Source organism: Microcaecilia unicolor, chromosome 7 (assembly GCF_901765095.1).
Source record: "Microcaecilia unicolor chromosome 7, aMicUni1.1, whole genome shotgun sequence".
Lineage (NCBI taxonomy): Eukaryota > Metazoa > Chordata > Amphibia > Gymnophiona > Siphonopidae > Microcaecilia > Microcaecilia unicolor.
Genome location: NC_044037.1, coordinates 183,117,814 through 183,142,136, shown reverse-complemented (window position 1 = coordinate 183,142,136; position 24,323 = coordinate 183,117,814). Strand labels below are relative to the sequence as shown.

General features: G+C 41.2%; 1 protein-coding gene across 2 annotated transcripts in view; it reads right to left on the bottom strand.

The window, feature by feature from the left end:
* ADARB1 (adenosine deaminase RNA specific B1) overlaps positions 1 to 24,097 on the bottom strand; it is a 418,661-nt gene extending 394,564 nt beyond the window's left edge. For both annotated transcript variants that reach the window (XM_030208743.1, XM_030208744.1), the window contains exon 1: positions 24,026 to 24,097. The gene's annotated coding sequence lies outside the window, so the exon portion shown is untranslated. The remainder of the gene's footprint in view (positions 1 to 24,025) is intronic.
* Positions 24,098 to 24,323: the final 226 nt, after the last annotated feature.

Here is a 24,323-nt window from a genome sequence, read left to right as displayed (position 1 = left end):
GTAGTATGTTATTCAATATAGAACAACGTTATATATTTCAATGGGACACAGTCACCCTGGGTGGATTAAATCTTGAAGTTGAATGGCTGTAAGGGATGTACGTAGTGCGGCGTGGGGCCAGATAGGAAAGTATTTAAAGAGAGCAATCTCAGCTGTGTGAATGACTGAGCGTCATTTCCGGTATTCCAGGCTTGGAAAGCAGTCCCACGGGTAGGCTGCTAAGGATTTTGAGTAAAGTGATTTATATAATACTAGTAAAAAAGGCCCGTTTCAGAGACAAATGAAACGGGCGCTAGCAAGGTTTTCCTCGGAGTGTGTATGTTTGGGAGAGTGTATGTGAGAGTGACTGTTTGAGAGTCAGAGTGAAAGTGTGAGTGTGTGAGAGAGAGTGAGTCTGGGTGTGAGTGTGAGAATGAGAGTGTGTGCAAGTGTGTATGTGAGACACAGTGTGATAGAGAGTGTGTGTGTGTGGCCATCCATGCTCCTCTGTCCCCTGCCCCCTCCATTCATCCCTTTCCAGCATTTCCCCTCTTTGCCTGAGGCCTGCCCTGCAATCCATATCCATCCATGCCCATCTGTCCCCTCCATTCATCCCTATCCAGCAATTCCCCTTTCCCTGAGCCCTGCCGTCCCAATCCATGGCCATCCATGTTACTCTGTCACCTGCCCCCTCCATTCATCCCTATCCAGCATTTGCCCTCTCTGCCTGAGGCCTGCCCTGCAATCCATGCTCCTCTGTCCCCTGCCCCCTGCATTCATCCCTTTCCAGCATTTCCCCTCTCTGCCTGAGGCCTGTCCTGCAATCCATATCCATCCATGCCCATCTGTCCCCTTCATTCATCCCTATCCAGCAATTCCCCTTTCCCTGAGCCCTGCCCTCCCAATCCATGGCCATCCATGTTACTCTGTCCCCTGCCCCCTCCATTCATCCCTTTCCAGCATTTCCCCTCTGTGCCTGAGGCCTGCCCTGCAATCCATATCCATCCATGCCCATCTGTCCCCTCCATTCATCCCTATCCAGCAATTCCCCTTTCCCTGAGCCCTGCCGTCCCAATCCATGGCCATCCATGTTACTCTGTCACCTGCCCCCTCCATTCATCCCTATCCAGCATTTCCCCTCTCTGCCTGAGGCCTGCCCTGCAATCCATGCTCCTCTGTCCCCTGCCCCCTCCATTCATCCCTTTCCAGCATTTCCCCTCTCTGCCTGAGGCCTGTCCTGCAATCCATATCCATCCATGCCCATCTGTCCCCTTCATTCATCCCTATCCAGCAATTCCCCTTTCCCTGAGCCCTGCCCTCCCAATCCATGGCCATCCATGTTACTCTGTCCCCTGCCCCCTCCATTCATCCCTTTCCAGCATTTCCCCTCTCTGCCTGAGGCCTGTCCTGCAATCCATATCCATCCATCCCCTCCATTCATCCCTATCCAGCAATTCCCCTTTCCCTGAGCCCTGCCGTCCCAATCCATGGCCATCCATGTTACTCTGTCACCTGCCCCCTCCATTCATCCCTATCCAGCATTTCCCCTCTCTGCCTGAGGCCTGCCCTGCAATCCATGCTCCTCTGTCCCCTGCCGCCTCCATTCATCCTTTTCCAGCAAGTCCCCTCTCTCCCTTCCATGACCCCCCCCTCGCATCCATGCTCCTCTCTCTCTCCCATGTCCCAGCCTGGCCCGCCCTCTTCTTCTCCCCCCCTTCGCATCCATGCATCCGTTTTTTTTTTTTTCTTCTTTTAAAATGTACCTCCGTGGCGGTTCCGGCAGCGAAGCGTCAGGGAAGGAGGCGGCGCTCCCGACGTCTAGGTTTCCCTTCGCTGTGTTCCGCCTTCTTTTGACGTCATCCTTGACGTCAGAAGAAGGCGGAACACAGCGAAGGGAAGGCTAGACGTCGAGAGCGCCGCCTCCTTCCCTGACGCTTCGCTGCCGAGCGATGCGATTGGTTGAGTGTCATTGCTCCGCCCTCGACGTCATCACGTTTGACGCGTGGTCGGGGCAGACACAATGCGATCTCACCCCCTTCACTTTTGGCTAAAAGAGGCTTCATAGAACGTTGGAGGTGCGTTTTATATAGAGAGATATGAAGCATTAGTTAGATATATGTAGGAGATCAGTGGGATACGTTCACAACAGGGGTGTGTATATGTATTTACAGATTGCGAGTTTTGGTTCTCCTGAGGAAGATGTTGACGAAATGCGGTCTCGCATAGAGAACCTGGATGTGTTAAGAGCATTTAAATTGACGCAGTGGTGGCATCCCCAGCAGCCTATCTCTAGCCCCTCGCCACAATCTTGAAGACATCTGGAAAAGACGTTAATGTGGCACAGAAAGAAAGGGCTGTAACGATGGACTTGACGTCAGCCAATTGATCTATCATTGGTTGTTAAAGCGATCATAAGCAAACTCAGAAGGAGTTGGACTTTGACACACAAGTGGTTCATTATATGTTCATGTGTTGAGATTATATGGTACAATATGTACTGATGTATTGAGACATATGTTTTGCAAAAATAGGGGGTTAAAACGAATAGTATATGAATGGCTTGTATGAGTGTGATTGTGAGCGAATGGGGGTCTAGTTGTTAAGGAATACTGGGGTTGCTTTGTGGTATATGGTATATGTGTAGGTTGGGTATATCCACTGAACAGAATTAAATAAAAGTTTTATTGAAAAAATATGTGTATATGAGCTAATAGTGAGTACGTGTAGAAACAATCCACATATAAACACCCATTTATCCATGAACATTCCTCCGATTACTGCCCCTTAATCCATTATAGATTTTAGAATTCATGTTATTTTATGCATACAGAATGGTTTGGAACCTTCAGGTTCCCAGTTTAGCTATACAGGAATTCTACTGATGATGCTGTCTTGAATATTAAGAAAACACCAAAATTAATATCATGCCATTTTATATTAGACATGATTGTAAGTTAATATTTTTTGGAGTAGCAGCCTAATGGTTAGTGCGGTGGCTTGAGAACCAGAGGAATAGGGTTAGATTCCCATTGCAGCTCCTTGTGACTCTGGACAAGTCATTTAACCTTCCAATGGCCCCAAAACAAATTAAGTAGCTGTATATACTATATAAACTACTTGGATTATAACCATAACAAGGCAGTATATCAAATTCCATCCCCTTTCTACAGTTTTATTTATTTAGCTTTTTTTGTTGTTGTTAACGTTTATTGAAGATTATCATCTTTTATGTGTGTTAATGTTTGCTTGTTTTGATATATACAAATTACAATAAAGACAAAGGGCCCTGTTTACTAAGCCACACTGTAGGCGTGCAAACTTTTTAGTACATGCTAAAAATTAGCGTGCACTAATGCTAGAGACACCTAAAGGAATATAATGGGTGTCTATCTTTAGTGTGTGCGCCTATAGCACAGCTTAGTAAACAAGGCCCTTATATTCTTCTCCAAACCAATAGGCCCAATGCAGATTACAATATAAAAACTAGACATATCTAGTGAATGACAAAATTACATAAAAATTATCTACTTTACAGTAATAAAAAAAATTTTTAAAGTTGTAAAATAGGAAAAAGCTTTCAATAATTAAGCTTCAAATAACAGATTTCAGATCTGACATATGAAGGCAGGGAATTTCAATATTTTATTGCTTGATAAGAGAAAGTTGCAACATAGGGGTCCTTTTACTAAGGTACGCTAACGGATTTAGGGCCCTTTTACTAAGCTGCGGTAGGGCTACTGCGCGTGCAGCGCACACCAAATCGACCCTACCACCAGAGTAGTACGGGTGCCTGGCGGTACTTCCGAAGCTGGTGCATGCAGTTTCCCGTGGTAGAAAAATTTCTATTTTCTACCAGGGGGTGTTCCCGGCAGTAACTGGCAGAATAGCCACATCGCCACACGCTGCCTAATTACTGCAAGAGTAGAGCATGAGCCCTTACCGCCTTCAGAATAGGTGGTGGTAAGGGCACAGGAAGTAAACAGCCTTGCGCTAATTTTAATATTAGCGCATGGCCATTTATTGTAGAAAATGGCCCAGCGCATGCCAATTTCACACGCCAAAACTAGTACAGGCCACTTTTTACAACGGCTTAGTAAAAGGGCCGCTTAATGCACACTAATTCTTTAGCATGCGCTAAGTGCCACGTAGCATATAAGTATACAGTGGGCTGTGTGGAAGTTAGCACACACTAAGGGGGAGATTCTATATATGGCACCTAAAAAAAAAATCAGCATGGAAATCAGTGCTGATTAAGCCTATTCTATAAGTGATGCCTAGATTTAGGCACGGTATATAGGATACGCTTAGTTGATATCCCAGCGCCTAAAACTACACGCCTCCATTTACACCAACAAAAATGTGGCGTGAATCCCGGCACGTAGATTTAGGTGCACTGGGCCATATTCTATAACTACGTGTGTAGATTTTGAAAGGCACACAAAACGCCCATTTCACATACACCCTCCCCATAACCATGCCCCTTTTTTGCCTGTGCGCTTTAGAAGTTAGGCAAACCGCATTACAGAATGCACTTAGCGAGTTCTACACCTAAATTCTTATTACCAATTAGTGCTCATTATTGCTTGTTATGAGCGTTTATCAATGCTGATTAGCTTGTTCAGCCAATTAAGTTATGCAAATTGTTAAAGAATATGCTTGGATTACAGCACAGAGCTCTAAGTGCGCTATATAGAATCTGTGCTTAAGGGACTCATTTTCAAATTAGACTTACAAAGGTCCATAGTTTTCTATGCAACTTTGTAAATCCAAGTGCTTTGAAAATACACCTCTTGATCTATTAGTGTAACTTAGTAAAATGACCCCATAGTGTCTCTTCGATTTCAACAATTTTGCAGAAGGATAATGAAGAAGCAGAGTCCTTTGAACCTATAAAACCTATACAAAAAAAAAAGCCAGCAAAATATTACTCATTGTTAATCAATCTTCATTGGTTTCCAACAAAAGCACAATGTTTTAAAAAGTGTACTGTGGTTTTTGAAATTGAGAGATCTAGCGCCAAGTTATTTGATTCAGTCAATAGGGCTACCTACAGTCCACAGTCAAATAACCTGGCACTAGACCTCTCAATTTCAAAAACCATAGTACGCATTTTAAAACACTGTACTTCTACTGGAAGTCAACGAAGATTAACAATGAGTAATGATATTTTGCAGAGCTTTTAGTTTTTTTTTTAATTTCTAAATATATTAACCTCCTTTGCTTTGCAAACAGCCAAAATAATGGAATATTTGTACATTAAACATATGTACATTTAAAATATGTATGTAGTTTAGGACTTTCGAAAAAAGTGCACCTATGTCCGAGCTTCAGCATACATTGCCCTGATTTTTTAAAATTATTTGGACTTTGCACCTGTGAAATAGTGCCTCTGCTTTATGTTGTCATGGCCACTATTCTTTTCCACACAGTTCTAGCAAGGAGTGTGGCTTGGAGTACCAGCAGCTCCTACTGGAGAAAAATTTCAGCAAATAAACTACTCCCAGGTTCCTACTGAGAGAGTCATCAATCGAAAGTCTTCAGACATTCCTCAACTTAAGAGAAAGGATGTGTCAATTTTTATACATGAGAAGCAAAAGCCAGTCTCAGAAACAACCAGTTTCCCACGTGATACAACAGAGTTCTTTTGTCTTAATGCTTAATCCTGACTGACATCTGCTTTGTTCACCATTTCATTTGTTAAACAAGGTATTATATTTAGTTCTTTAGCAAGATATCAGATTTTCTCACAATCAGTTTCAAGCACAGAGAAACAATAGCAGAGAACTCTAACTGCACCCTTAATTTTAAAAATTCTGAATGTGAGGACTTTACCAGGATGGTCACGTCATAATCCTCATGCAGTCAGATACAGAAACTCAAGCAAGGAAAGAATCATTTGAAACAGACTCAAAACCATTTCTTAACTTTAGTTACAGAAATTCTACTACTGTATTCTACCCCCATCTTCCAAAACCAGAACAAAATCTGTTGACGCAGTCGAGTGAAGCTATGCATTTTATGGTTTGGCTTTTGGTCTATATTCATTAAGATGGCTATGCTATTTTACATTAATCTTAAGGCCCAGGTATAAGTTAATGGTCTCCAGGTGGCAAGATTTTTTGCTACATGGAGGAAGTAGGCAAGGTTGCCCTCTTTTGCCTTTATTGTTTGGGACCACTGGCACTTGCCTTCAGGCAGGAGCCTGCTTCTGTGGGTTTTCCGCTTCTCAGATCTATTACAAGCTTTCTGGGTATACAGATGATATCCTGGCTTTTATTCATGTCCCCTCCATCTCGCCTCGTGTAAACTGAGATAAAACGCAAGTCCCACCACTAAATCGGTACAATATTAGAGAGCCGAATAGTGAGTTTCCTTTTCATTGGTCTCTTTCTGGAATTATTTACTTGTGTATCCATTTCTGCGCCACATTTGTCGATAAAGAAAAATGAAAAGGAGCTGGTTAGACCTGCTGTAGAATATACTTCTACATAGTCCTTCCTCTATCTTTCTTGGTGGGGTAGGATTGAAGATGGCAAAGGTGACCCTCAGAGTAAATTAAATTATCATGAGTTGCATTCCCCATTTATTTTCTGAATGTAGTATATAAGGCACTGGCGCATATTCTAGTTAAAGTTTTGTGGAAAAATAAGCAACCTCAAATAGCCTTAACTAAATTGAAATGTTCCAAGTATAAAGGCAGGGTGAAATTTCCAGATTTTCAAAGATACCATTTGGTGTATTCAATATGAGTGCTTGTTGCTTCTCTTTGACCACCCTAGAAAATGTGCCTATTTAGTTCCAACTGGAGAAAGATATCCTTTTGATTGTCCCAGGGGGTTATTAGTCTTGACAGATTTGCTAAATATCCTGTTTATTCTACTCTTGTAGCTTCTGGATTATTACAATAAGAATTAAAACGGAGATTAACCTATTTTAAATCTCCTTTGTGGCATATTATGTCATTAATTGGTCAATTACATGGAAATTTGACAATTTGAACATTACAGCAAATTACATGTGATGGGCAGTTTGTCCTTTGCACAGTTAAAAGAGGAATTTTACCTTTAGCTAAAAGAGTTTCTCATACTGACAGCTCGAGCACACACTCTTTCGAAATATTTGGGAATTTAGCCGATTTGTCGAAAGCCTGGATATTAGAACTTGGTTGCAAAAAACTATTATCTAGTGGTCATTTAGAATCATAATCTTATATGTTACTTGCTAGTGATAAAAGGTGTTTTGGGACTGAAAAATGTTGGGAAGATATATTGCAATGCAGCTGACCCTGGAGCAATGGAGTGATTTCTGGGTCACAATGACTTGCTCTATCCCCTGGATTCCTTATAGGCTACCCCAGTTGGGTGCACAATTTTGGGCGTGGATCACAGATCCACATGTAAACTAATTGGCTAAATAGGTGATAATTACTGACATTAACAATTGCTTATTGGCAGTCATTAGTAGTTATGTGCGGATCTGCCCTACGCCCCTATTCTATAACTTATCTGAAGCAACTCCAAAGGGAGCATTCCCAGAATTTAAGCTTAAGGTTATAGAATGCTTGAATTTTCATGCTTAACTGACCGACGTAAGTGCTGATGTTCATAGTCAGGTGCAAAATTCTGAGCTAAGCTAGTAGTCTATAAAGATAGCTTCATGTAGATTCAGAAAAAGTGCCATAGAGATATATAATCTTCTACTGAAAAGAAAAAAAAAATTCAGATAGTCCAAAAAAATACTTATGAGTAAAATAAAAGGGCACCCCTAAAACTCATTATTAGTGATGTAGGTCTTACTTTCCAGGGACAAAAAGGAGAGGAGGAGATGGTTGAGTACACGACAAATACCTTGCTGCACATACAGTAAGACAGATAAAAAGAGAATTTTAGTTAAAAAAAAAAAAAAAAAGATCTAGTATCCCACTACTTTATCCAAAGTGTTTACCACAGAGTAACTAAACCTACTCTAAGATGGTCAGAATTAAGCACAGCTGTGCAGAGCCTGACTGAAACTCATTATGAAAATGAGATGCACTCCTGGGGAGTAATAAAAGTGAATTTTAAAGATTGTTTTTCAACTCTGCCTTGACAGACCAGTGCACTCAGGGTCTACATTTTTGATTAGAAGTAATTCTGTTTAAAAATGATTGTTTAACTTTGATTGTGTGAAAATAAGTTGGAATGTAGAAGTTAAGACACAGCTCTAATTAATTTGTTATGTGAAGGGAAAGATGGGGCCTGTTTTCGAGTTCAGACTGGCCAACTGGACTAGGAAACATGTGACCACATTCCCACAGTATGGCTTGGTTACCTAAACAGAGAAGCATCCTGTAATTTTCCTTAGCTCTGAACATGAGTTCTAAGCCTTATAAAAAGGGGAGTTTCTTTCAGTGAAATTCGGAGCTCATCTGTGAGTAACGTACGAACTGCGCAGAGAACCATGTTTCCTGGTCAAAGAAACTACTGGCTTTTGCTGTGAACAGGGACCCCCCCCCCCCCCCCAAGCTGATAAGAGCCTGGATGATGTAAGGACCAGTGGTGATTGTTTACAGTGTATTATTGCTTCTTTTCCTGGTCTAGGAACTCTTAGCATTGCTTAGATGTAGAGACCAGTGATGTAATGATTGTTTATAGATAGGTATTGTTTCTTTTTAGTTATATAGCTAATCATTGTGTGCATATTACTAATCATTGTATATATTTTAATCATTGTAGATTTTAGAACCTCTAATAAAAGGTCTCATTTACCTAATACGAATCCAAAAGAATTCACAGTGATTACTGAGTAGTCTGTCAGTGAAGCAGGCTGTAAATCCATAGCAGTACATGGGGTCCCAACCAAGATGTGTGCTGCAATGTCAGTTCAATCCATGGAGCAGGAAACAAACAGCTTTCCCAACATGCCCTCCTTCCAGAGTAACCAGCTGCAAAGGAACTGATTCTCAGATCTCCCGCTGTAAAGCCAACAAAGAAGATTCCATACTTCCGGAAAAGCACAGAAAAATAGCTCTCCAACGCTCAAAGGAAATATTATTCAAATTATATGCGCACTGTAAAAGTGAAAACAAGGCGGAGGAACGTGCTTGGTGCATGCATAGAAAAGTTTTGTGGAAAGCGCAACTCTTGTTCGCATGCACCAGGCAAACCTCACTGTGAAGCAGACATCGGCGCCGCTGTTCTGCGTCTTTAAATATAGGCTTTTCAAATTTTTTATTTTTTTTTAACTTGGAAGACATATATTTAAGCACAGAAAAACAAGCACCAATGTGTGCTTTCACTTTCAGGGCTGCTTGGATTCGTGAACATTTTTTTCTATCAGCACTTACAGGCTTTCTTCTACTTTCCAAAGAAGTCAAAATCGGCAGATTTTAAACTGGAAATCAAAAGAAATTCTCTCTTCAAACCTTCCACTGCCAGCTCCAAGCTGGCATTATTTTTCCAGCGGTAAGAGCAGAGTTTGTCTGTGCGCTGTTCTCTAAGCATTGGGGAAAACATAAACTACCTTATTACCATACATTTGACTAAATTTAAATCCAATTTGCAAACACCTCTGCCAAGCATGTTTTTCCACGCTAAAGCCCTCTGAGCATTCCGTGCAGATTTATATGCGCGCTACTCCCATATTAATTGGCCTTACCGCTGGTGGTAGGTTTCAGCTCATCAATAAGGAAACAGATACTAGCCACCTCGCTGAAGGAAAAAAGAATTAGCCAAAAGTACATCACTAACCTATTATGTCAAAGGTTACAAATCATAAGCTATTCAGGACAACAAAGGCACTTAAATGCTAAACACAGTGTGACACAAACAGACATATGCTGGGAACTGTGCAAACAGAATAGCTAGTGCAGTTTTCTCTGTTAAGAGCATGCTTCCCCACCCCAATCAATCAAATACAATCCTTTCTCTTTCCCTCATATTTCCATTCAGCCCTCTTATTCTCCTCCTCTTCCCATTTCCCCATCTGTCTAAATTTTTCACTCTGCATCAGATTTCTATCCTCTACTCCCACCACTGCCAGCCCTGCTGCATGCAACCTTTTTTCTGTCCTCAGACAGCCTAATTGAAATTAAAAACATCTCCTCCTGTTTGGATCCTAGGCAGCCTCTTCCAGCTTGTCCTCAGGGCCAAAGCACCTGGCTTCCTTCTTCTAGGCCCTCATTTAGCCTGAAGACAATGATACCTCATCCAAACAAATCCAGCTTGCTGCAGATCAGGCATATGGATTCAAGAAACCCTGATCACCAGCAGGTGATCATAAGCAGACGTTAAGAAACTGCAGATAGAAATTGTGAAACTGAGCATTTAAAAATGACAAATGAAGTTAAATGTGCTCAAGTGCCAAGTGATGCACAAACTCAAGGGAAAAAAAATTGTAATGATATGCAGAGAATATTGGAAAAAGGACCCTGGAGTCAGTGACAACTCACTGAAATCCTCAGCAGCTGTCAAAAAAGCAATGTTGGAATTTCATTGGAAAGCCATAAAGAACAAAACGTCTGTAAAAATTCCAGGTGTCAACCATACCTTGAGGCTCTCAGCAGTTCTGATCAGCCCATCTCAAAAATAATATAACAGAAAGATACAGAAAAAGGTAGCAAAAATGAAAACAGGGATAGAATTTCTCCCTTTTTGTTTAGAGTAGAGATGCCTGAAATGAGATATGGGAGCGACTGTGTGAAGTCCATGTGGGGGGGGGGGGGGGAGGAATATGTGGGAGTGAGACAGACTAGTGAGGACCTGGGCTTTTGTTGACACATGAAACAAAAGCAATTGCCTCTTTGTTTCATCTATCTAGAGGGTGCTGTCACACAGCTGACAGCATGCTTTGGGAAAGGAGATGGCAGAGGCACCTTAAAGAACTGATTTACTAAAGTTTCTTCGCCCACAGACACAAAATAGGAAGAGAGTCTTAATAAGTCAGTTTCTAAATGAGCTACTGTTGATCTGGAAGGGGATTCCCCTCCCCCTCCCCCTAACTTCACTGGGGACAATATTGGAAGCCAGAGAAATCTTCACTGCTGACAGCGGAGTTTGGGTGCTGGCTCCTAGATTTAGTGAAAATTTGTCAAGGCCTGCCTTCATATTCTTAAAATGTACAGGGCCAAGCTACCTAATAAAAATTGTGCTAAAAGTTCTACAGGTTATTTACTACTACTACTATTTAGCATTTCTATAGTGGTACAAGGCGCTAAATAAACTGTTCACAAAGCTGTATTTGCATTACTGTTTCTGTATCAAGCTGCAAAATGGTGGACCTCACTACCGACTTCTTTAAGGCAGGTAACACATTACAATTTGTTTTGTAAAATGTTTAAAAAAAAATTTTCTTATGGTCCATCTAGCCCAGTATCCCGTTTCCAAACAGTGGCCAAGCCAAGTCACAAGTACCTGGCAGAAACCCAATTATTAGCAAAATTCCATGCTACCAGTCCTGGGGCAAGCAGCTGCCTCCCCACATGTCTGTCTCAATAGACAACTATGGACTTTTCCTCCAGGAACTTGTCCAAACCTTTTATAAACAACTGGAGAATCTGAAGGTGGACAAAGTTATGGGGCCAGATGGGATACATCTCAGGATACTGAGGGAGCTCAGAGAGGTCCTCATGGGACCTCTTAAAGATTTATTTAATAGATCTTTAAAGACGGGAGAGGTTCCGCGAGATTGGAGACGAGCGGATGTGGTTCCTCTTCACAAAAGTGAAGACAGGGAAGAAGTGGGAAACTACAGACCAATAAGTCTCATGTCGGTGGTAAGAAAAATAATGTAGTCGCTGCTGAAAGAAAGGATAGTTAACTTTCTAGAAGCCAACGGGTTACAAGACCAGAGGCAACATGGCTTTACCAAAGTCAGGAACCTTGGAATACAGTTAAGATTCAACACTTACTCTGATTCCCCAAATCCAAGCAATCTTCAAGAGCTGCTTTTACTATTTGCGACAGCTACACTGCCTCTCTCCTTACATCGAGAAGGTAAATCTTATCCCAGTTGTACATGCCATGATAACATCAAGACTATGTTACTGCAATGCACTATACAATGCTCTGACTACAAAGGGCCTGCACCAGCTCCAGTTGATTCAGAATGCAGCAGCAATCTCATAGAAGGTTGCAAGCGATGTGACCACAACACACCATTTTTGCAACAACTTAATTAGCTACCAGTACAATACAGGGCTAAATTTAAAACTCTATGTCCGATCTTCAAGGCCCTGAAAGGAAATGGCCCCGAGTACCTGAAAAATAGGTCGATCCTCCACACACCGCCAAGGACACTAAGGTCATCCCAAGGACTTTCATTAATCACACTCTCTCCAAAAGACATTACATGATCTGAAACCCGCAAGCGAGCCTTCTCTGGAATAGCCCCCACACTCTGGAATGCACTGCCTAAAAGGCTGCGCATAACACAAGACTATATTTCAGGAAGTAGGTGAAAGCTTGGCTCTTCAACCAGGACTTTAATGGAAAAAGTAACTAACTCATTAGTACGTAAGTACTGCCATACTGGGAAAGACCAAAGGTCCATCAAGCCCAGCATTCTGTTTCCAACAGTGGTCAATTCTGGTCACAAATACTTGGCAAGATCCCAAAAAAGTACAAAACATTTTATACTGCTTAGCCCAGAAATAGTGAATTTTCCCCAAGTCCATTTAACAATGGTCTATGGACTTTTCCTTTAGGAAGCCGTCCAAACCTTTTTTAAACTCCGCTAAGCTAACCGCCTTCACCACATTCTCTGGCAACGAATTCCAGAGTTTAATTACACGTTGAGTGAAGAAACATTTTCTCCAATTCGTTTTAAATTTACTACATTGTAGCTTCACCGCATGCCCCCTAGTCCTAGTATTTTTGGAAAGCGTGAACAGACGCTTCACATCTACCCGTTCAACTCCACTCATTATTTTATAGACCTCTATCATATCTCCCCTCTGCCCCTCAGCCCCCATCAGTCGTTACCACATCTTATGGAAAGTCTAACAGCGTATGGTGCTTTTTCTGGGTTCCAACTAAATCTCACGAAATCAGAGGCGATGGCAAGAACTGAGGGGCTGCGAAACGAGTGGGGTGACAGTTTTCCATTGCGCTGGGCTCAAGGTTCATTTTGCTACCTGGGTATTCAATTGCCGATGAATCCGGCTCAGCTGTATGACCTTAATATCTCAAAGCTGCTTAGAGATACTAAAGAACAACTGATGTTGTGGTCTTCTATCCCTTTATCTCTTTTAGGCCGGATACATTTATATCATATGATACTCTTTCCACGGTGGCTATATGTATTACAGTCACGTCCAAACCTTTTTTAAACTCCGCTAAGCTAACTGCCTTCACCACATTCTCTGGCAACGAATTCCAGAGTTTAATTACATGTTGAGTGAAGAAAAATTGTCTCCGATTCGTTTTAAATTTACTACATTGTAGTTTCATCGCATGCCACCTAGTCCCAGTATTTTTGGAAAGCGTAAACAGATGCTTCATATCTACCCGTTCAACTCCACTCATTATTTTATAGACCTCTATCATATCTCCCCTCAGCCGCCTTTTCTCCAAGCTGAAGAGCCCTAGCCGCTTTAGCCTTTCCTCATAGGGAAGTCGTCCCATCCCCTTTATCATTTTTGTCACCCTTCTCTGTACCTTTTCTAATTCCACTATATCTTTTTTGAGATACTGTGGCCAGAATTGAACACAATATTCGAGGTGCGGTCGCACCATGGAGCGATACAAAGGCATTATAACATCCTCATTTTTGTTTTCCATTCCTTTCCTAATAATACCTAACATTCTATTTGCTTTCTTAGCCACAGCAGAACACTGAGCAGAAGGTTTCAACATATCAACGACGACACCTAGATCTCTTTCTTAGTCTGTGACTCCTAACTTGGAACCTTGCATGACGTAGCTATAATTCAGGTTCCTCTTTCCCACATGCATCACTTTGCACTTGTTCACATTAAACGTTATCTGCCATTTTGACGCCCAGTCTCCCAGTCTCGCAAGGTCCTCTTGTAATTTTTCACAATCCTCCCGCGATTTAACAACTTTGAATAACTTTGTGTCATCAGCAAATTTAATTACCTCACTAGTTATTCCCATCTCTAGGTCATTTATAAATAAGTTAAAAAGCAGCGGTCCCAGCACAGATGAAGTGGCTGAGAATAACAGATTAGCAAATTACAAACACTGTACATATTGATAGATTCACAATACAGAAAAGCGACAAGATTATCAACTGGTTATTGTTATATTAACTAATATAACAAATTCTGGCATGAACAAGTGAAGAAATGAGTTTTTAGCAATTTTCATAATTGTAAGTAATTAGAATGAAAACTAAGATTTTGGGAAAGAGTTCCTAATTCCGGTTCCAATATAGGTGAAATCAGCAGAAAGGACCCATTTATATACCACATTTTTAAAATTTGGTGGACGAAGTATGCAAGGGTCCCTGGCTCCAAGGAAGGCTTTATGTGAAGCTGTTTCTATTAAATAGTACATATAATCTGGAGCCAGTTCATGCAATAGTTTCAATATAAAAGTGCAGCACCCACAGGGCGATCACTTGACTCAGATCCAAAACCAAGCAAAATGTGCTTGTCTCTTTGAGCACTATGAAGGAGAGAGAGAAAAAGAGAAAGAAAATACCTTTGCCTCTTTCCATCAAAGCAAAGGAAGTACAGCCCTCTGCTCTAGCAGGTATTCTGGTGTGGTCCAGACTACAGGCTCTTTCCATGTAGACCAGCAAGGAGAGGTCATCTCTGGAATTAACACTTGTACATAACCATTGTTGATTTTTCTGAACACCCATCTGTCTCCAGTAACAGATCCATACCTAATAAAATTGCTGCAACTGACCTCTAACTGGTAGCAGCTGGGTACAAATTCCCCATGCCTTCATTCAGGAGTCCTACCTCCCCCTCCTCCATGGGGTCCCAACGACCTCTGTCAGTCTACCTTTCTTGATCTTTGAAAGGGCTTGCTTTTTCCAGGCATTCTTGTAAGGGGTGTAGTTCCTTGTTTGAACACCTACACATTTTACAATCTATTCCTTCCAATTAGAAGACTGGTTATCTTTCCAGTTCTATCTACTCGTAGAAACAAAGGCTTCTATTTACCTTGGTCACTGACAAGCTTCCATAGCTCCTCTTCAAAACAATATACGGCCCTTAAATGCCGAACAATTCAATCTGGATTTGGATGTTGCTTCCACTACCTAATGATGTAGGCAAAGGTTTCTGCAAGTGACAATTACATTCATGGAAGTCTGGATGAGGTTGTATTGTGCATCCAACCAATACTTCCATAGATTCCCTCCCTGCAGTGGTCCCTGTTAATGCTGTTGGATCCAGAGCAGCAGGGCTTGGGCCACAAAACCACTTCATGTCACTGTACGAAAGGACAGACAAGACATCTCAAGAACTTGCTTCAGCAACCCATCTAGTTCTTTGTCCTAGGATCCCTTACGGCCATCCCTCTCTCACCAAGAATTGTAGTATTGTGTATGCTTGTTAACTGCCATTACTGAGGTGTCCACCTTTGAGACTCAGAGAAGGTTCTCTAGCTCCTCTGGGCAGCAGGTACAACCTACCCATAGTCTCAACAAATATTTCCCTGATAGCTTGGTAGAAGAGAACGGCTCTCAAGGCTCTAAAGGATCCCTACTAGTATTAGGTCTCAAGAGACCTTGATCTCATGAATCTGCTCATCTAAGATTTTCAATGTCCTTCTCACTTGAGAATCAGGGATGAAAGCTCCTCCTCTCTGAACAAATCTGACAAACAAGGTTTCACCTTGCTCTTCCAAGCCCAAATTTCAGTTCTTCCATCTGTACACAAATGCCTGGGTTTAGTCTCTCAAAATAAATCTCCCAGATAAAACTAAGGAAAGACAGAAGAATCAGTGGCACAAAAAAGATCAATGGTCTACCCAGCTTTTTTACTATGGGTTCCAGGCCCAGGTCTGCATCCTGTTTCTAACCCAGAGACAAACACGTATGATATACGCACATATTCATGGGTAAACATTTCTGAGGAACCTCCTGAAACCACTCACGCAGAAACCAGTGTTTGATCCCTGTCCTGGTCCATTTAGAAGGGGGTTCCCTATCTAAGGGACAGAGACAACATCTACTGTATCACCTCTCAGTCTTTGCAGAGACCTCCTCCAAGTCCAGCCCTGCACTTGTCTGGGCTGTCAACATTTGCACATAAGAAGAGGCATTACACTGGATGCAGAATGAAGTTGTCAAGAAGAGTGTGAGTGAACCATCTCCAGCACGCTCAACATTTTTCTATTTTTTGACTTACCTGTCCAAATGCACCTCTACCAACACAGAGTTTTGCTGCTGGGAATGTGATGACCATTGCCCTGGTAAGCACAGGCCTACCCATAAGATGCAATAACTTTCCTGTTAGCTGTATGCTAGCAGTTGCATGGAGACCTTCAGGCTGCAGGATCTTACTCTAGTCTGGTTTCAAAAAGGCTTTGCCATGGCAGTAGCAGCAGTGCTGACTCCTCACATAAAAAGCCTGCACAAGGGCCAGCAGAACTGCTGCAGCAAGAGTGGTTTACTATGTTGGCAAAGAAATGCCATTGGGACTAGAGTTTTCCCGACTACTAAAGTGAAAGCAAAGTCAGTATTGGTGTTCTACATCAGCTGAAAATTGTCATATGAATCAGGTATTCAGAGTATTTTTTTTTTTTTGGGGGGGGGGGGAGGTTGCTTTTTAAAGGTATTTTGGATTTAGCTCACACTTTGTTCAGTAGCAGCCCAAGACAAGTTTCTCAGGCCTCAACTTTGCTCAAGAAATGGAGAAGAATGAGCTTCTACTGCCAGAACTTAGTTGTCTTCTCCTTGCTACACCAATGCCTTCCTATGAATATGTAACCAATATATAATTTTATACATTTCAATAGATTGTGTTCTGATGCAATGTCACATGCATTTTTTACACATTTTTTATTATTTTACTTAATCACCATGATTTTGACTACTTATTGATGCAAGTTACTATTTATAGGTACATTTTATGTAAGTTTTTGTTGTTTGCAGGCTAACATCTTTTTCTTTTAGCCATCATATATATATATATATATATATATATATATATACACACACAGGGGTTTTAATACGTTGTTTATATTATACATGTATTCGTATTTTTATTATTTGTAGACTCCTGACGCAGGCCCTGTTGCTGAAACAGTCCATATCGAGTTAGTTTGAAGAATTGCTTATTAAAAAGAAACCCTGCCATTCTCGTCAACTCCACTGAATGTTCTTTGCTTGTTCGCTCTGTGCAGAATATGTCTCTAGCTTGAGTTTTCTCTCTTCTTCTTGCTGGTGACATTACATGGGCTAGTTCAGTAGGGAACTGACCATTATGGAGAACTGAGCAGTTTGATTTTCTGTTCACCTGCTCAGCAAACCCATTTGTGACCATCTTTGGGAAAAACTAACTAAAGTCGCCAGAAACAAATAATGAGGTTTTAATGAATTCTATTTGAGTAATTTGTAATGCAACAGTCCAAACTCCATCCTTTTATGTGAACAAATAAAAGTTACAGAAGCTCAAGCACGTAACTTTTTCAGACTGCTTATGGAGCCATGATATGAAAGTTGCCCGTTCTCATCATTTTTGATCTACAACTTTAGTCACCTTTTCCCAGAGATGATCACATTTTTCTGGACTGGTCTGGCAAAGCCCAAGAGGAAGAACAGATAAGTTGATAAATTTGTATAAAGTAAATCAGAATCTCAAACTTTAAAAATAAAATACAACCCACATCGATGAGCAACTATTTAAAAAAAAATACACCATTTTATTTTAAAACCAATATTATCCTGCAACTTCTTGTGCTTCAACAACAATTTGAATCTTTGCTATAGATTTTTTTTTTTTTGCATAAAAAGTTAATACAGGTTTCCTTAAATTGGTGTACCTACTTTTTTCAATGCTTACTACCTTAAATTTGAATAGACGTTTGTTAAGCTCTACTTAGCAAACCAAGAAGATCTATTGACTATTCAACCAGAATTCAACAAAACCTCTCAATGCCTTAGGACATGCTAGGCAGCAGCATTCAGATAACCTAGTGATGCACTCTCCCATTCACATGTTCAGCAGCATAACTAAAGCTCACCATGCAGTTGCAGCTCATATCCTAGAGAGGATTCAAATTAATGACTTGTATACCAGTAAGCATTTGCATTTCCATTATCAAGAAGAAAAAAAAAACTTAATACCACCTATTTTTAGACCTGAAAGCCAATTAAAAATAAACTACAGAGAAACTAACAGAAGGACTGGTATAAAAGAGGAAATATCCTTGTTTAACCAAAGCCACAAGATAAACAAACTAAACTGAATAACTGAACGAATAGGAAAACAGCCTTCAAAAAATGTATCCAATACATAGGTGTCTTGACTAGACTAAGCTCCACAATGCAGCAACTGTATAACACTACATACATCTTGGGGTGCTGTACAATAATAATAATGAACGAGTCCCACTGCAGGTTGAGATAACATTTATTGGATAAAGATTTAAAAGTAAAAATAATCAGTCAAATTAGTACATGAGCTTTTGACCTACCTACTACCCCAAAAACAAGCAGGAGCAAATGTACACAGATCAGGGAGGCAGCTGGCAAAGCTATTAAGAAACAGATACAGCAAGAAATGCTAAACGATCCTTCCGCACCTTCCTGCACCTACACTTCCCCAGCTGCAAAGGATTAAAATACAAACTAACACACGCGACCAGCTTTTCTTACATGAGTACGCAGATGTGGAATGCACTACCAACTCACTTAAAAATGATAAACGAACTAAATAGCTTCCGCAGAGCTCTGAAAACTTATCTCTTTAACAAGGCCTACTACGAGAACCCATAAGTAACTACAACACAACATCTAAACACCTTCCACTCAGAATGTCTTATTCTACAATTCCTTGACCAGATCCTCTTGCTTTCTCTAATTTCCTTGTAACACCAACTGTATTATTGACCCTGTTATGGTGATGCCATGACAGATCTTTGTAAGCCACATTGAGCCTGCAAATAGGTGGGAAAATGTGGGATACAAGTGCAATAAATAAATAAGCATATCATAGCCAGCCAAGGAATGAAGCAAGCTGCTATTCACTCATCAATGATGCCCTTTATTCTAAAAGGGTTGCTGCATAATAGACTCCCCTGCACCTTCATTTCTCCAGAAACATCCCCAAGATGAATATAAAAGCCCATGAATTTAAAGCAGGATTTTTAACAACCATGCACAACAGTTACTATCTTTCAAGCAGCTGTTTACTAAATACCTTTGCACAAGTTCAACCATCTTTAATCCCACAGCAAATGATCTCAAAAAGAGGACCGAGAAAAATGAGACCTTTGCAGCTGCTCAATTGGATTTAATTTCTCACCTCCCCCCACCCCCCCCAAGTCTAAGCTCAAAGCAGATCCTAGTACATTTCTCAGGTCCCTGGCTAATGGACCCTTTTACGAAGGTGTACTAAAGGGCGGACAGTGGTAGCTGTAGCGTGTGGTTCTCATTCACTCCAGCAACCTCTTAGCCTGGCCTGCATAAAAGCCGATTTTCCATTTATGGCAATAATGGCCAGGTGCTAATTTCTAAATTAGCACCTGGCCTGGCCATTTACCTTCTGAGCCCTTACCGTCTCCTACTTAGCAGGTGGTAAGGGCTCACGTGCTAACTCGGCAGTAATAAGCAGCGCGCGCCAATGTAGCCACGCTGCCATTAAAGCCAAGAACACGCCCCCCCCCCCTCCATGCTAGAAAATAGAAAAGTATTTTCTACCACGGGAAACAGTGCGCCAAAATCAGAACTACCACTGGGAGCACCCGGCAGTAGAACCGTTTTGGCGTTTGTAAAAAGGCCCCTAAGTTGTTCTCGGAGGCAACAGAGGGTGAAGTCACACATCCAAGGTCACCAGAAGCATCAGTGAAGATCTTAATCCTGGTTTCCCTGTTCTTGCCCGGTTGCTCGAACTAGGATTTTTATATCATACCAGCTGATCTCCTTAAAAAAAAAAAAATAAATAAAAGAGATCAGAGCTTACGATGCAGTGTCTGTTACTAACCTTACTGTTGAGGCACGTTAATCAAAATGTTTTTTTAGATCAAAAAATATCAGTGAGGGAAAAAAAAAGGTATCTAGACTTCAAACAGAACTTCCCAAACCAGAATTAGGGCCCTGTTTACTAAGGTGTGTTAGTGTTTTTAGCATATCTATACTTAGCGCGCGCACTATGTAGGCGCCTATATGGATATTGAAGGCACGAACATAGTTAAAGCACATTAAAAACATTAACGCGCCTATAATGCTAAACGTGGAGGAGTGGCCTAGTGGTTAGAGCACCGGTCTTGAAATCCAGAGGTGGCCGGTTCAAACCCCGCTGCTGCTCCTTGTGATCTTGGGCAAGTCACTTAACCCGCCATTGTCTCAGGTACAAACTTAGATTGTGAGCCCTCCTGGGACAGAGAAATATCCAGAGTACCTGAATGTAACTCACCTTGAGTTACTACTGAAAAAGGTGTGAGCAAAATCTAAATAAATAAATAAATAAAAATGCTGCTTAGTAAACAGGGCCCTTAGTTTGAAATAGTCTTTAAGGCAGCAGAGAGAGAAAAGCAGCTGCCAGGAGGAGGGAAATACAGAGTGGGAAAAGCATATGTAGCATACCTCAAACTTATCAACCTTTCTGCATGTGTATATGAATATCTGCCTCTGTGTGTTTATATATCCACCTTTGCCTTTCAGTGTCTACGTGAATGTATATATCTGTGTTAGTTCTGTCTGTGAGAGTAGAAGAGAGGCAAGTCCCTAATCACTGCGTCTCAATGTATCAATATTTCCCTACTACAACTGTTGGAACTGCATCTCCCACATTTTGGGGGGTGGGGGAGGAAGGACTATTTCTCTGATACCTTCAGTCCGATCTGGCCCATTTGTGACCTTGATATGTTTGTTTCAGTTCTCCCCACCCACCCACATTTGTCCTATTTCATTAGTTCTAAGAGAATTATTCTGCCCCCAAATAGACAACCTTCCTACGTATAATTTCTTGCCAATATTCCAATAGATTCAAAAGAATAAAATTGAAAAACTGACACGTAGGGCACCCTGGTGTTGGACGTAGTGTTGGTCTTAGAAATATAGATAAGATGACAAGGCCTTAAGTGACCTACCAGTAGAAGCTATGGATAGTAGTAACACTAAGAAATTCTGGGCAAACTTGGGGCAGATATGGAGCGAAGACGCAGAAACAAGGATGACTGATTTGGTAACAGACAAGATAAACTTACATGTGGAAGAATTTCAACTGGGCAGAACATGAGTCAATTCAATTTTTCCCATCATTTATATGTTAATGTGTAAATACAGCAAAAATATGAAGTCAGAAAGGACTATAGTATCGCAGTGGAAATATCCATTGCAGGAAAATTCAAACCTTACTTAGGATGCACTGTTATTTTCAAGCAGTAGGAAGAATTCATAGTGAAAAAATCAAGTAATTTTTGTTTTTTCTTTAAGTGTAGCATACATAATGTTCACTCAACTGAAACAAAAATCACTCTCCTGTTACCATTTAGCATGAGTCTCTTGTTTCTAAGTTCCTGGAAAGCTTATGACATGCTACTAAGGTAAAGCAACCTTCCGACAGTTCAAATACTCCAAGATATCAGAAATTCAAAGTACAAGCACAACTGCCCAAGAGAAACCCAGTCAAGCAAAAAAGCCTACCCCTTCTATCACAGAGTCTTACAACGACATGTAACTTTGAGGGACATTAGTGCATTATTCTCAGTGCACATGCATTCACACTAGAATAGTTATTGATAAATATATTCCCTCATCCATTCTAGGGAAGATATACCCTCTGTTTTGATTACCCCTAGTGGGGACACCTGTTGCTAATTTGCATTACTACATTGTTTTAATATTCTCACTACATTATTACAAGAGAATACATTGAAATCTTGTGCACCACAGAACTTAAGCTACTTTATACTATCATTGTATTTTGTTTTTATGCAATACAAAAACAGACACTGTTTTTCTGAAACCACATCCATAATTGTTCCAGACACAACACAGAATACATATTCAATAAAAGCTTAAAAATAATGTAAAAACAATAAACGTCTCAAAATAAAGCTAAACTGACAACTGATAGTCATTCTATGAATTACTAGCAATCAGTTTCTACCCTACCTCGTACAAGCCCACTGTAAATCAAAATTGAAATTCCCAAAGGCATGTTTTTTTAGCTACTTCTTGAATGTTATAGTAACCGATGTCAGCCTCAAAGGGACACAAAATGACCCACTCCAATGGCTCTGCAATTAAATCTCTGATTTCTGCAAAGTGGATTCTTGCCAACAATGGCATGGACAATTGCTATGATCTCTCCAACCTCAGCACACTTTAATATAAACAGATGAACTGTGTTGTACCACTCTCTGAATAAGAGTCAAGATCTTACATGTCACACAAAGCTATACGGATAACCAGTGAAATATATAATAATGGTGTTTGGGAATTCCTGCGACAAATCTTGCAGCACCATTTTGCACTAACTGTAATACTTTGTAACATGCACATGAACTACCAAGATAAAGGGCATTACAATAGTTCAGTTGCAATAAAATTAGACTTTGTATAAATGTTCTTAAAATCATCAACTACAATAATACATGTCAAAATAGCGTATACACAGGAAAAAAAAATAATAAATGCATGACACTTGCCTTGGTCTTGCACAGTGAAGCTGCACATCCAAAACTACTCCTAAACTAGAAATCTTATTGTTTAGTCTTAAGGCACTTCCCTGAAAAGTTAAGAACCGTGGAATGCCCAGACTGGATGACTTACTTAATGCAGTTGACACCCCAACTCCCAAGAGACTTGGGTGTTTCTGTTCCTCCCAAAATAAAGTTATACATCTATTAAAATAGAACAGAAATTGCTAACGGTACTGTAACTCTGATTCACACCATTGAAATCATCATATTTAATCTGATTAATGCTTAGTATATATTAATCCAAAAGTAATGCAATTCTTCCATGTTTTTATGTCAATTGCTTTGTATTAAAAGATCTAAAACTATTCTGTGATTTATCAGCATATATGTAAAAATCTAAATGAACTATAATACAAACTATATCACAAAAATGCAGACCTACCAAATGATACACAGTACTACAACCGAGTCCATTTCTAACTGGGAAGTATTCTCCTGTACGTTTTGCACATCTTCATGCCGCAAACATTCCTTAATCCACATTGTTTGATTTCCCCTTTTGATCTAATTTATTTTTCAATTGTTGGAGCGCTAAAGATATTGCTCCTAATCCCAATGCATCCCAAATAGGCTCTTATTTTAATATACAGATGAACCAATGAAGCGTAAAACAAAATCGATGTATTAAAAAAAAGAAAATGCCACCGAACAACCTCCTGATTCTTCCGAAGGAAGCCACTTTCTGCAAAGATATAAAGAATCGTGAGGGGCTTTGGAACAATTTATTTTCTTTCCCAGCAAGGTCGCCGATAAAAGGAAGCCAATGGCGTGGCGAGCGAGGCGGTCTCGCAGCGGGTGCACCTGGCTCTGACTCGCTGCACACTGCAAGCCAAGGATGGAAAGCCACAGGCCCCTTCCATCTCCGTTGGTTCCCTAACCTTATGATTATTATAATAATAATAACAACATCATCATCATCAGTCATTCGGTGTACCCGTCCCCCTTCATCGCCAACCAGATCCCTTCCCCATCAGCAGTGCACAATCCCCAATACAGCCCAGCTCCAAAGATACCAACCGCACGCATGGGGAGTGAAACGCATTCGGCTGCCCTCACACACATTCGGGGACCGGGGGGTCCAGTCTCCCCTCCCCGTGGTCTGCCACCTCTCCCTCTATCTTCTAAGCTCTCCTCGATGTAGCATGTCTCTCCCCTCTTCTTCTTCTCCCTGTCCGCGATTCGGCACCTCCCCCTCAAACACCCCACCAGCAGACTCCTACCTGAGGCTGCCCACCAACAAGCCCGCAGCTTTGCTTCTCCGCTCTCCCGTACCCCCGTCTCCCGTCTGTGACACACACAACTCGCTAGCTCTGAAGCGTCCCGCCTTGCCGGAAACAGAAAAGTTGCGTCAGGGGGCGGGGCGCCGGAGATTGGGGTTTGCTGCACCGCCTCCTCCTCCTCCCTGCAACAATTCTGCGCAGCCGCACTTGCTCTGTGCCCGGGCTCGGCGGGCTGATACAGTCAAGAAGGTAGAAGAAAACGGGAGACCAAGTTGAACCTATCTAGTCCGTTACATGA